The sequence below is a fragment of the Lathamus discolor genome, chromosome 16 (assembly GCF_037157495.1).
Source record: "Lathamus discolor isolate bLatDis1 chromosome 16, bLatDis1.hap1, whole genome shotgun sequence".
In the NCBI taxonomy this organism is placed as follows: Eukaryota; Metazoa; Chordata; class Aves; order Psittaciformes; family Psittacidae; genus Lathamus; species Lathamus discolor.
The window spans coordinates 5,944,040-5,958,295 of record NC_088899.1 but is presented as its reverse complement, the minus strand read 5'-3'; positions in this window follow the sequence as shown (position 1 = coordinate 5,958,295).

Genomic DNA, 14,256 nt, shown 5'->3' with positions numbered 1-14,256 from the left:
ACTCAACGGGGATTCACAGGGCTGAAGATAAACCTGTGACCAATCTCTTACTGGATGGAGGGGCAGAAGAGCAGGGAGTGTGTACCAAAGACGCTCCACCTTCACTGGCATGCTGCTTCTCCATTCCTCTGTATGCAGGAGACATGCCAGAGCAAAAGATGGACCAAACTTAGTTCACCCAGTTCTGAAGACACTAATCAATTGTCCTCTCCCTTAATATGGGGAGTGACCAACAAGAGAGGCTAAAAAGTAGCCAAGAAGGAATGTTTAGAAGCCCGTAGGATTTCTGGAACCTGTGAGCAAGATTTCCCCCGCTTTGATTCTCTCTCTCCTGGAAAGAGTGAACCAAGGAGCTGTGCGGGGTGGGAAGAAAGTTGTATCCATCCTCATCAACTGAATGGAAAGTCAGAACAGGTCCAAGAAATCAGATCCCATTGAGAAACCATGGATTCTGTCAGCTTTCCTGGGCACTTGTCTGTGTTTCCCCTCCCAGTCTGGTACCCAGCCGCATCACTAAGGAGCCTCCCAACAGCAGGTTGTATGGTACCTCAATCTCATGTAACACAACCCTGCAAGAGGGACAGCCTCACCCACCCATTCATGCAGGCTGGGATAAGCATTGTCCCAGAGAATTAAGAGTAGGGTTACTCTCATACAAAGAGCATATAACTTGCGAGATCCTCCTTGTCAGAGTTGTGCTGATTTAGCAGCACTCATGGTGAAGTCTGTAGGAAGCGCAGGTTCTCTAGCAGTGAAGCCTCAGTCTGGAGTCTCATTTGGTAAGCAAGCTTCCAGGGAAGAGTTACACAGCACAGCAAAGCACACCATGGTCTAATTCACCAATGTAAGCAAATTCACTGATTCCCATTGCACAGAATCACATTCAGTGCAGCTGCTGATGTATTGCCCGTGACAGCAGCCAAGAAGGCAAAAGCCTTTCCAAGCCACTGCTGAGTGAAGTGCTTGCTCAGTCGCATCCTTGTTCTCTGCTGGCCAATGTGTCCTAGTTGCTGCTCTCACACTGGTTGTGTTCTGGGTCTGGGATGTGAAGGGGATGGGCTGGAGGAAGCAAGTGTTGCCCTGCTGCAAACCATCTGCTTCTCATCAACTAACCTAGATCTCCATCTGCCCCTGTCCTGTCCTATCCCCCTTCTGCCCCACTGCCCAACAACCAGTACAGAGAAGTGACAAAGACAGCGAGCTAGAGATGCTACAGGTCTGGTTTCCTGAGCTCCCAGACGCTTGTTCAGAGCCCCTTGGTGAGGCCTGGTAGGTACCTGGAGGTGATTTCTTTCCATTACTCACTTCCCGAGGAAGTCTTTCCACGGAAGGGTTGCTCATCTTAGAATAATTCCCCTTTCTGACAGTTTATCAATGTGAACACCATCACACCCTGCAGCCTGGAGACGTTTCAACCTTTATCTCCCTGCGAGCCCTGCTGGGATAGGTGGAAGCAGGAAAAAACAGCCTGGAAAATCATTAGATCTCACACAGTTTGGGTTTATTTTTACGCTTTCCTGTAACTGACAGATCCTGTTTCCAGTAAGGCTGGTGCATGCATGCGCTGCCTCTTGCCTGGTGGCATCCTGCCCTCTGAAGCCAGCTCTACCACTGCAGGTTTGCTCCTGTTCAGATGAGAGCAGAACCTGGATACAGGTCTCAGCTTGGGCTCGGCTCCCTCTCATGTTCTCTACCTTTCATTGCCTTGACTGGAATTCACTCAGATCATCCTCACGTCGCCATGGCCACGTTACAGAGCAGCTCAGGAACAATAAATCACTGCAAAAGTACAACCAAAGCTCAACTGAAAGCAGCCACCACCCAATCCACTCTATTTCGAGTGTGGTATCATCAAGACCCAGACATGTCCACATGCATCCTGCACAGCACAAACCTCAGCACCACGGTTCTGAGCTCTGCAGCTGCCCTGACATTCAGGGGATGTCAACAATACGCAGCTTCTGAAGAGAGGCAATATCCTCTTGGAGACAAATCCCTGCCGCTGGAACAAAGAGGCTTTTGGGAACACAGCCTTTATTCAGCTCTACACAACAGTTTTTGTTTGGAGGGGCCGTTCTATATAAGGCCATTTGGAAAATCCCTGTTTGGAAAGGAAGCAAAGCAGCACTGGGAGAACGATGAAGGAAGTTTCCTCTTGAACTCCAGGCAAAGTCGGTGCGGCCCAACACGGTGCTCGTAACCCAACCTGAACGCATGCACCTGGGTCTTATGCTGGAAGGCAAGACCCTGCCAGCTCACGGTGACACAGGAGATGCAGACAGGGACTGACCCATGCAGGTTTCCCTCCAAACACTGACCAGGGGTGGCTCATCTGCCTGCCCCACCGTGTCACACAGCATGAAACAGCTCCGGGCTGCGTGGGCTGCCCTGACTCCAGAAATGCCTCTGTGTAAGGCAGCAGAGGGGCTCCGGCCCCGTGTTGTCAGGTCTCAGTTAACATCTCACATCTCCAGCCTCAAGTCAGCTCTTATTTTGGTTTCACTTGGAAGACAACCTACAAAAATAGACATGTTTACTCGCTGCGTTCACCAACGCCGCCCGATGACTGGGAATGGCTCCGCAGTGAGGTAAGGTCTAGCTTATAGATGATCTCTTGCAGCCCAAAGCATCCTAAAAGTCACCCGACGCAAATACCCAGCCGCTGCTGGGGTGCGGTGCGGGCGCTTGCGGCAGTGTTACCCTGAACCTTAGGCTATGTGAGAGAAACTTACTCTGGAGTAAAGCAACCACCCAGGTTAGTGTCAGTATACTGAGAAAGGCTGCTTCCCGTGTGAACATTGAAGGACTGGATGCAGGATTATCAGGACCCTCTTAAAAATAGCCTGATAACAGCCAGCAGCAATAGAGCTCCTCAGAAACAGTGCCGGGGGGGGGCATTCCTGCTGTTTCCCCTGCAGCACGGGCTCAGCCAGCGCACAGCATCCCCCTCTTCTCCCATCCACATTTGCAGCAGCCTGTTTCAAAATGAAGGCACACACAGATGTGTCTAATGCACAAGAGTGTCTCTAAGTCTCTAAGCAGTCGCCTGCTCATGTGAAGGGCTTCGGTTCCCTCTGGCTCTTGGGCAGCAGACACTTTGCTCCTCAGGTTTTATGAGACCTGGACAACGCGTGCTTGGGTGAGCTCTGACGGAGTCAGCTTCAGCGCTGCCCCTTGTCATTTCAAACCTGCATTGGAGCCGTGGGTAGTGTTATTGCAGAGAAACGCAACGCAAAAGGAAACAGCAATAATGCTGTGCCAACTTACCCTGAGAGTTCGCATCACTTTAAGTGGGGAGGGAGCAGTTTGAGCAGGATACCGGAGAACCCTGGTAAACCCGAGGTAAATGGTGTCTCTTTACTGCATGATTCATGCCAGATTCACCAGCTGTGCAGCTGGCATCGCTCTTGGGACTCAGTCCCATTTGTCTGGTCCCTTCCTATGTTTTCATCCCTGCTTTGGTTCTGCTAACATTGGAGACAACTGTAGCAGCCCACTAGCTCTTTGCAATGGCATTTCTAAAGAGCATCAGAGAATGAGTGAAAGGGCACACATTTGAGTCATACCCCAGCCTTTCAGTAGTGGAGGAGCATTTAGAAGTGAAATGCCTTTTCCTTTATAAATAGAGCTGTGTTTTCCACTTTTCTCTGGGATGATGCAGTGGCTGTTCAGTGCTGGAACATGTGAGCAAGCTGCTGAAGAACATCTTGATGTAAAGAGCATCTTGACTGCAGGTTTATAGCTGGGGAGGGCTGTGTGATGCGCTGACCCCAGCCAGCAGCTGAGCACCCACCAGCAGCAAAGAACTCATGGGTTAAAGTAAGGGCAGTTTAATAAAGCAAAGCAAACTAAGGACCTTCTTTAGTACTTCCCATAGCAAACAGATGTTTAGCCACTGCCTGGAAAGCAGAGCCCCAACACAAAGGTACTTGGGAAGATAAATGTCTTCCCACTTCCATTTTCCCATAGTTCTTGCTGCTAAACACACCATATGTTAAGGAATATCCCTGCTGTCAGTTCAGGCCAGCTGTCCCAGCTGCAGCCCTTCCAGCCTCTTGCACACTCAGTGGAGGGGGTATTGGATAGAGATGGAAAAAGAAAGCATTAACACTGTGCAAGCAAATCAGGAGACTGCCGAGTGCAATAAAGAGCCTGCACAGGATGTTGAATGGAAGGTGATGCCTCTGCATCCTTTTCCTCACAGCATCCATAGTGCCAGGCAAGAAGAGCAGGACTTCAGGTCCTGTAACAGCAGTAGTTCAGCAAGAAGACCATCTTCAAGGCAAGTCCAGAGGGAAAGCACTGGCCTTGACTCTCCTCTATCTAATCACCTGTCCAGGACCAGAACACTCCGAGTGCTGCCCCAAAAGTGGGCTTATGATGCTACAATTATAGTGAGCACTTCTCCTTTACCACTGCGTTTGTTTGATCACCTCAGTGAATATGAGCAAGAACCAGAGGGAGATAGGACTGGAAAGAAGAGACAGGGCCAGCTCCAGCTGGTAGGTCTTGGTGCTGCTGCATTGCTTTAGAGCTGATGCAGAGCTGTGACCCTGCAAACTCCATCTGCTGACATTGTCCCAGCACAGCCTGTGGAGCAAAGCTGCTGATAGCAGGTAGCTGTTCTGCACACCAGCTCCCATCACTGGTCACTAACGTTGTCCCAGGCCTGAGAAAGCGTGTTCTGAATGAGTGGACCATTCCAAGCCTGAGCTGCATCTCATGTGATCCATACAACAGGGCAAGAGATCACACGGTTATACTGTAGGATGTACAGAACCATGTTTTAATGGTACAATGCTCTTATTGTCTTCAGGACAACTGGCCCAGAGCTAACAGCAGCTGCTGCTTCTTTCCCATTTGTAAAGGCATTTACAGCCCTTTAAGAACTGCACTGATGGACAGGTATGGGGCTTTGCACTGTTACTTTGAGCCAGGTACAAAACCAGACATAACTGTTAAGAGGTAATACACACAGTGTCCTCATGGGCTGAAAGGGATGAGAGCAGGGAAAACAGACAGCTGGATGCAGCACTTTGAGTTTCTGACGGAGCTGTGCAGCAGCCGGACTCCGGCCTGCAGCTGGGCCAGCTTCGCTTACAAGCTCACAAACTCCCACGGAGTTCAAGGAGCTTCTTGCTCTCACCTTTCCTCTGGGCTCTGAACTGGCTTAAATCTGTAGGAACAAATGAGGTCATTTGCAGAGTCCCAGGAGCAGGGCAAAGAGCAACCTGATACAGAGAGAGGGGCAAAGCAGGAGGGCTGGATGCCAGCAGTGTAAAGCAGAGATGGAGCCTCAGGCTCTCTTACCCATCTGAGCCAGGCTACCACAGGCCCAGAGACTGCTTCTTCTCCTTGCTCCTGGCTGTAATTCACAGCTGAGATGGGCAGTAGTGAAGGGGTAAACCAGGAGAAACAGCAAAAGGCGATGTAAGTGGTTCACTGCTCATTGAGAGGCTTCTGGATTGCTCCTTTTGTCAGGTAGGTCAGACACGGATAAATCTCTGGCCTCTTCTGTCCCGGTTACTGCAGAGGCTCCTCTTGTGTGCAGCAGGCTGAGTTAATATCTGTTGGGTTGTCATAAAGCATCCCCCGTCCCACTGCCAGAGATAGTAGTGGCTGTCCACATGCATCAGCTTCCCTGCCAAGGAAAGGCTGACAGAGAGAGCTCTCTGCTTCACTGCTTCAGTCCTGTGCATTCAGCTCACATTGGAAGTGCCTTTCATTCCAGATCCAGCACTTGCAATAAGTGGACCCTGGAGGACAGAGCTCTCTATATCGAAGCACAATCCGGTTTTCCCCACAGCCGGGCTGCACTGCAGCCTTTTGGTCAAATCCAAACCAGCATCCTCACCAATGGGACACACTGACTGAAGTGCTAATAGGACTTGGGGCTAGCTCTACAGGACTTGCCAGCACTCAGACTCAGCTTTACATGCGGAATCACAACCCAGGAGCCTCTAAGACCAGATTCCTGCCTCCTTTTTCCCAGCTGGCTCAGACTATAGCTCACTTTGTTTGCCAGGAAGCAGAGTAGCTCTGAAAACTGGAGCCACTTCTAAGCAGTACAAACAGGGTCTGGATGTAATGGTCAGCTTTTAAACCAAAGGATATTCTTTGGAGTGGATCCTTTTCCTTATTGCTTGACTTCCATCCTCTATCTCTATCCTGCTGGGAAAGCCCAGACAACTGGGAAAAGCCAAATTGAAGAGAGCCGGCCTGAGGAATTTCCTGAGGAATTTCCAGCTACGCAATAAGCTGCTGGTTTGCACTGACCAGCAAGTTCTCTGCCTCCCTGTGTGCTTGTAGTCTCCGACATGTCAGCCCGAGAGAGAAGACAACGTGGAAGCCTGCGGGCACACACGGGAGAGCAAGGCACAGCAGAGGCAGCGTTCTGCACGCACGCAGAGGAGGCTCATGGCTCTGGGCAGTGCTCCTGGGCTAGTTTGTCTGCAGGGTGTCTAAGGGAGGAGCCGGTAAAGACACAGCCAAGCCAAAGGCTCATCTCCTCCTCACCAGGAGGCTGTTTTGCTCGCTTCACCTTCTGTACCCAGTGTCTTTGAGTTGCCCCAGGAGTCAAGGCTGTTTTACAGCCCAGTACCCCAGGCAGCCCCGCAGGCTCTGCCACTGCTGTGTGGTCTGAGTTAACTCTGTCATGACTTACTGCAGCTAACTGGGACAGCAGCACTGTGCCAGCCCATTCACGGTACGGAACCAGCACAGGATGGTTTCTGTTCCTGTCAGCTGTGGCTGTGTTTCAGGTGTGCTCTATATTTAGAGGCTTGTCTGTATCTTGCCAGGTTCTTACTTCTGTGGGTGGGGGAAGCAGGTGAAGGTGTTGCTGAGCACCCAGCCGACCCACATCCAGTCACAACAGGAAAGGGAAGCAGCACATGGCTTGTAAGTTCCTATCAGGAGGAACTGCTGGCCCCCGCTCCAGGCACAGCTGCAGCAGTGCTGGCCAAGCTGTGCTCTCTGCTCACAGCCTGGGGCCAGGGGGGTGAGCCTCATTTTCCACCAGCCTCAACACCCAGGTGACAGCCAGAGCCTCTCCACTCCCTTCTCTGCTGGAGGAAGAGGAGCAGAGGTACCAGGCTTTTTGCCCTCGTGTCAACAGCTGAGAACAGAGCAGCTTAGCTCCAGAAGGAGCAGTCTGGACGCTGGTGTGCTGGATGGAACAGGTTCAGCATGTCTGTGGCTGCAGCCAAAGAGCAAAGCTGGGACTCTCACTGTAGATGTTATTTCTCCGGTCCAGGAACATCAGACCTTTGCTTTTAGGGTTTAGGACTGGGCTCTGAGCCGGGCTTTGCTGAGGGCTCACTTTTCATCTGCAGCTTTTCACCCCCTCTCAGTAATAAAGCACAAACACGCGAGCAGGAACAAAGCCTCAAGCACAAAACACAATCCCCCTTTTTGTGTGAACCCAGCAAGGCAGCTGGCGTGGCAGTGGGAGGGAATGAGTCCTGCACCGTCAGCAGGCCTCCTCCAGCCCAGCTGACCCTGGCCGGGTCACTCCTGTGACTTGTCCCCCCCACGCTGGGCAGTGTCAGAGCAGAGCACGGGATGAGCCCTGAGTCAGGCCTGAGTCTCTCCTTCAGGGCACTGATTCTTCATTTCCCACGTGTTCAGCAAGTTCTTGGGATGTCATGCCCGGAGGATGCAGGCTTTGGTGCGTGCAAGTAACAGATGGGATGAGGCAGGCAACACACTGCCCCACACAGCGGATGCTGGAGAAAAGCAGTATCTGCCGTCACACGAACACCACGCTGAGCATGTGGGCTTCAGCAGAGCCCATCACCATCTCCCACTCTTTCCACATGGAAACCTGAAGGAGCAGAGCTGGTCAGGCTCCTGGAGCAAAGGAAGATTTAACATCAGCACGTTGCTGTTTACAGCCGCGAGAAGGCAGCTGGGGCATGGGGTCCTAGGTTGGAAACCCTGCCAGCCTGATATTCCTCCCATGTCACACTAGGGGCATAGCTGCAATTCCAGTAGTCCATAAGGGAAGAGGTGACTTGACACATGCAAAGCAATCGAGACAATTCCCATCTGTTTGGGGGATAAGATGCTTCTGTTCTAAAGATGAGTGCTCCAATGATGGAAGAACAATGAGAGCAAAAATGTTCCCCTGCAGGTAACTGGTACTATTAGACAGAAACAACCCTCTCTGCCCTCCATCCTTCCACGGAAGCACAGGCTCCCTCTGCAGACAGGGATTTGTTTCTTCAAACAAGAAAGGAGAGAGGTGATGTGGATGCAGAGTCCCATCGGTGAGGACATCGCTGCAAGTATTAAGCCAAGGCTGCTCTTGTTTAGCTCTCTCCTTTGAGCTTCACATCTCACACCCTGGCCTGGTCCCTGCAGCAAAGACAGCCAGCACAGAGGGCTGCACCATGGGCTTTTCATAAGCCCCCAGTCCTGCACATAAGTCTATGGATACTGAATTTAAGAGCAGAGGATAACTGTCATTGCTCAGCCGTTTTCCTATGGAATCCTTGCAAACACTTGGGCACACATTAACATGAACACTTGGCCCTCACATGGGTTGCAAGAACCAGCACTGGGATTGCAATGTGTAGCACTGAGGGCTGTGCCAAGCCTGCTTGTAAGTAACAGTAAATCATCTACATTTCCAGGGCTTTCCAGTTTAGTTTTGGGCAGGGATATCCAGCCCTAGGCACACCCCTTACATCCATAACCAGACCTTGCATATAGTCAGCTTTCCCAGCAAATGACCTAAAGCTCTGCCACAGGTAACACTATCTCCATGCCTTGGACTGGGGCATGGAGAGCTAGAAGAGTGCTGCAGATACTTCTCACTAGATTAGTCAGTAAATAGATGCTCAGAGCCACCCCAGATCACCCTGGAATGAGCGTATTTGTCTTGGCAGCCTCCCTGGGTGAGCACTGGCTCACTGCTTTAGCCTTTGCATTTAAACAGCTACACCTTGCTTTCTACATCATCGTCTGCTGAAGTTACCTGGGACTGCCACTGTCAGCTTCTGTCTCAATAGGTGCATGAAGCAGCATCAAGGGGCACTAAGTAACAGGTTCACGCTGACGTCTGGATCTGTGACTCCGCTCCTCACCGCCCTACAGGAGAGGAAAGAGGAGTCAATCAAATAAGAAGCATTACTCAGGTTGGACATGAGCTGAAGCCCATTGTGGGGTTTCTGAAGAGATGAGCCTCGGGGAAATCTGCCACTGCAGCAAATTCCTGGAGGATGGTCCCTAGGAACCCCCCCCAAAGGTGACAGGTCACTGGGAATGCCACTGAACATTCCGAGAACCAGTATACCAGGACCAGTTAAACACACACTGACACAGACCCACATCTCCGTGCACACCTGTACCAGAGCCTGGGCTCTACTGAAAACATGGAAAACACAATTCCAGCTGCTCCCCCCCTTCCCAGTTGCAGAACTGAACCAAGTAAGAAGTGAAATAATGCTTACCACTGCCACAGCCAGTTTCACTCCCAGTTCTCAAAGGATGGGGCTAACCAAAGCTGCATAGATATATATATTATATATATAATATCTAGATAGAGATAGATAGATAGAGAGATAGATAGATAGATAGATAGATAGATAGATAGATAGATAGATAGATAGATAGATAGATGGATAGATAGATGGATAGACAGACGGATGGATGGATGGATGGATGGATGGATGGATGGATGGATGGATGGATGGATGGATAGGCAGATAGATAGCTAGATAAATGGATAGATGGATAGATAGGTAGATAGGTAGATAGATAGACAGATAGACGGGATGTAGGGTGGAAAAAAGGGAGGAAGTTCTCACCCTTAGGCACATCCAGCTGGTAACTTGGGTGCTGCTGTGCAAGCAGCAGGGAGGTTCTGCTCCCATTGAGCTGCTCTAAGCGTGGGTCTGCCCTCATCCCTCGACCTGCGTGTCTGTCACACAGAGGAAGGCTGGCAGAGCCTGCTCAGCAGACTTCTCCCACACATGGGGCTTTTCTGCCCCGGCACCACATCCTGGCACCTGTTGAGGATGTCTCTGTTCTGGTACATCCCCTATAAAAGACACCCAGGAGCCAGTTCGAGCTCCTCCTTTCATGCGCTGTCTCTTCCCTCGCTTCTGCGACTGACAAGCTTTAGAGAGGCCATTGCAAGCTTGTCAGACAGGGAATGATGCATTAAACACGATAGAGACATGGCACAGAGGGGGAAGCAAGGAAAACAGATGCAGGCTTGAATGGGGAAGCTGAAAAACAAGGGCCTTTTGTGTGCAGTCTCCCCCCCGCCCCGAGGCTGTTGATGTTATCACTTGCATCATTAAGCATGTGGGCAACCTTCTGTCCTTGTACAGAATTCCCTGCACATCCCCAAAGCAGAGGCGAAGTTCTGGGAGCTCTTTGCTCTTCTCTCCTGGGCCTTCTGATCAGTCCCTGGCTCCATGTGAGGAGGCAGTGCTTCACTCCTCATCAGGCTCTGCTAGCTGGAGACCACAGCAAACCGCATTCTTTTCACTCCTATACGTTAGGCCTCTGATTCCAGCCGGAATCAAACATCTGCCAGGATTGCAGATCAAAAAGCAGTGTTAGTGCAGGGATTCCTGGGCTCTTTCTTGCTCCAATTGCTCATTCATCAGTCACGACAACACTTTCCTGTGTTGCAGTTCTGGAAGGAGCACGAAAGCTGGAGCCTGTACGTTGTGTACGCTGCAACACACATCCTGAATGCTTCTGTAGCAGATATAACCATGCTAAAGAGGATGCCAGCAGGAATGCAGGGACAGATACATCCTATGGCAGATCACAGTAAGGCTCCCTGCACACGACGGGGCTCAAGCCCAAAGAGAAAGCTTTTCATTTCTGGTTGGGAATGATGCAGACAGCGGGAGGAACTCCCAACAGTGACCTCATGCGAATGTCTTGTGGCAGAGAAACACTTGGCCGGGCTTTGGAGAGCATTTCTGTGTCTCCAGAACGTTCATAGGGTTTTGCTGAGGAGCCCGTGTGAGCAGGACTGACAGTGAGATGGAGCATCTGCTCCGAACACAGAGTTACCCAGGAGAGCAGCCTCAGCCCTGGGGCTTTCTTATACCCTTCCAGTCTGTGTTGGGACAAGAAAGGGGACTCGCTGCTCTCCTGGTTTCCACAGGACCATGGAATGGTTTGTGTTGGACAGGAGCTTGAAGCTCGTGCAGTTTGTACTCTGAGAAACCCCAACCTGTAGTTTTCCAGCTCACGTGCCATAACAAACCCTGTTCTCCGTCTGCCTTGATGAGACAACCCCAAAGGGGCAGCGCGCCCTTTGGCGACCACATTCATGTGGTTAAAACCATGGCAAGGAGCAGCAAGAAGTGAAGGGATGAAGGCAAGCACCAAAAAGCCCCATCAACAGAAGGCCCTTGCTGAGAGCAGGGGTGAGTTCCACCCGCAGCACCTTTGTGAATCCCAAGGAAAGCTGCTTTGCCAAGGCAGGAACGGTCTCGCCCATGCAGACAGGCAGGCACGGAGCCTGTCCGAGAGCACACTAGGAAACAACAGGGTGATTTTATCACACTCTTACCCAACTGCTTGACAGCCTTAATTGCAACAAGGCGAAAGGGTTTCTGCCTTACCCTGCTCCCTCTATTTGTGCAGGATATGGAGTATTGCATTATTAATAGGGAGTTAATCAGAAGGTTGAATGAACTCCTTCCTTCTAACCCGCGCTAAAAGCCTCCTGTGGTCTGAAGCAGCCTGACTCATTGATTTTCTGTCTATGCTTCTTTCTTCCCCCCTGGATTTCGAGGTGTCTGGAGCCCAGTTGTGACCAGAAAGCCAATGTCAGAGTATCACACATGGTGCCTGCCTGGTGCCTTTGGCTCCGGCGGAGCCAGGAAGCAGGAGCAAATCAAATGGCAACTCCATGGCAGCAGCAGCAGCAGCAGCGTGAAGAGCCTGCAGGAAAAGGTGCTGGTGCCTGCAGGAAAAGGGGGCTTTGGAAAAGCATCTGGCCCCATGAGCTGGTCCAGTTCTACATTTCCAGAGATAAGGATGTTAACTTTCCCTTCGGACTCAGCTAACGCTTGTTCCTTTGACACCCAGTGGGTGCTGTGCGAGCGGAGGGACTGCATCTCAGCAGCAGGCGATGTAGGAAAGCTCTGGGATCCAGGGTAGCTGAACGGGGGGACCCTAAGGGCTGGAAGCCAACACAGGATCATGGTCCCCAGAGCCAAGCTCTCCCTGCTGCCAGGCTGGGTCACAGCGGTGTGAGGGCTTCCTAAAGCTGTTGGTGTGGAGGGGCTGATCCAGGCGCTCAGGTGCCCTTTCAGGACAAGCATTTCTCTGTTTTCCCCAGCTGCAGAGGCTTCAAGGAAGCTTCCCCTGCTCCTCACACATGCAGTAAAGCGCTGCTGCAGACCACGCGCTGTATCTGTCACCGCCAAACCAACGCGGTCCTATCAAAACCACATCCAGAAGCTGCTTGAATATCTCCATGTACATCCCCACTCAGATCCACACACAGCAGGAGGGAGACTCGGAGAAACCCAGTTTAACGCTTGATTATAGGGCACCAAAGCTTTCAAACTGGGCGACAAACCCTTCCCTCCCTCCTGGGATCTGTGGGAATAGGCTGTGAACTCTGGCTCAGCAGGTCCGTCCAAGGCAGACCCCCAGCATCACTGCTGCTGCTGAAACAGCCTGGGGGAAGCCAGTGAAGGACTCAGGAGGACTTCCCAGGAGCCAAGCGGATATTCCTGGCTTCCAGCAGCACGATGCCGATGTCTGGGAGGAAGTCTGCTCCCCTGGCTTCTATTTTTACCTCTGCTCATCAGTTTAGGGCCCAGGGCTCGGTTTCCTTAGCTCTCTGCTCTGCACTTGGGAAACAAAGCGAGCAGGCGCAAGCGAAACTGGCAGCGTGCGAAAGCAGAGAAGCGAAGCAGACAGCACCGCTTTTCCTGACTGGGCTGTTTGGGGGTTGTTTTCTTGGCCTTGCTTCTTATCTGTCCTTGAGCTTCACACAACCCATTGAAAGCCAGCTCCAGCCCTGCACATCCTGTCTGCTTTATACCTGCTGGAGCATCGCCCACCGAGTCCCCGGGGGGCAGAAGCACGTCAGTAGCTTCTGGTTTGACTCCTTCCCAGTATGGTTTGACCTTTATGATGCTGAGCCCACCATTTGTGTCGGGAATGGAACAAATTGCTTCATGCAGTGATGTCCTGTCTTACAAAGCAGCCCCAGAGACAGGATGTCAACTCCAGCACCTAAAAGGGTTGGGAATGGCTCTTTAGCTCTTCCCTATATATCCAGATAGGTAACTTGTGCCAGCAGATCTGGTCCAAGCCGCAGGTTTCCAGAGCCTGACGTGCATATGCTGAAACACCACAGGGGAAGAAATAGGACATCTCTTGGTTTCCCTTCCTCCTCCCCAAGAAGTTACCTTCAGCAGTACTAAGGGTAAGCAGAATTAAAGGTGGGCAATAACTGGTCTATGCCTATGGGACATCCTCCCCAGCCTCTACTTCTATCCCCTCAGTCTCACGCCGTGGAGATGCCAGGGATCTGCTACGCAGCTCACCAGCAGCCAGGCTGTTACGAACACCAGATCCCAAGTGCAGATTGCTTTCATAGTGATACCCACTAAAGCCAACTGCGTTCCCATGTTTTCTCCTGCAGACAGCGGACTCGGAGCCAGCTCCCTTCACACTCTTGGCCACCGGCCCTTTCAGCTCCCAAGCCAGGCCCAGTCACTTTCTATTTGCAGTTTTCACTGTGTTATCTAAACCCATCTCCCTTAGGGACGTTCTCACTCCTTTACGCTCACTGGAGAGGGACGAGGTAGCTGCAGGGGCTTGGAAGCCGTGCTCCCCCCCTCGCACTGGAAATCAGATGGGCAGAACAGTCACAAAGGCTGCGATGGGGATTGCGACACTTCACAAAGGCTTCAGCACACTGCAGCAGCCTCCTGCTTGGTGCCGTGCAGATGGAAAGTGTTCATAAAAGAGTAATTTGACCACATTGGTTTATTAATCCTGCTGCTGAAGAGCAGGAACAGAGCAGCGCTTGCGGATGAGCAGCAGGAATTAACCCTCCTGTTCAGTTCCGTGTCTCGGCTGCCGTGGACTTATAGAGCTTCCATGCTGGTTGGAAGCTGAGTATAACCCCATAATGCTCATCAGGTGGCGCGGCTCGATGTTGGGATGCTCTCAGCACGGCTCTCATGGATGCAGGGAATGTCCTGGGCAAACAGCTTTTCGCTCCTCCTCGCAGCTGGCTCAGGGAGAAGGAGTCCT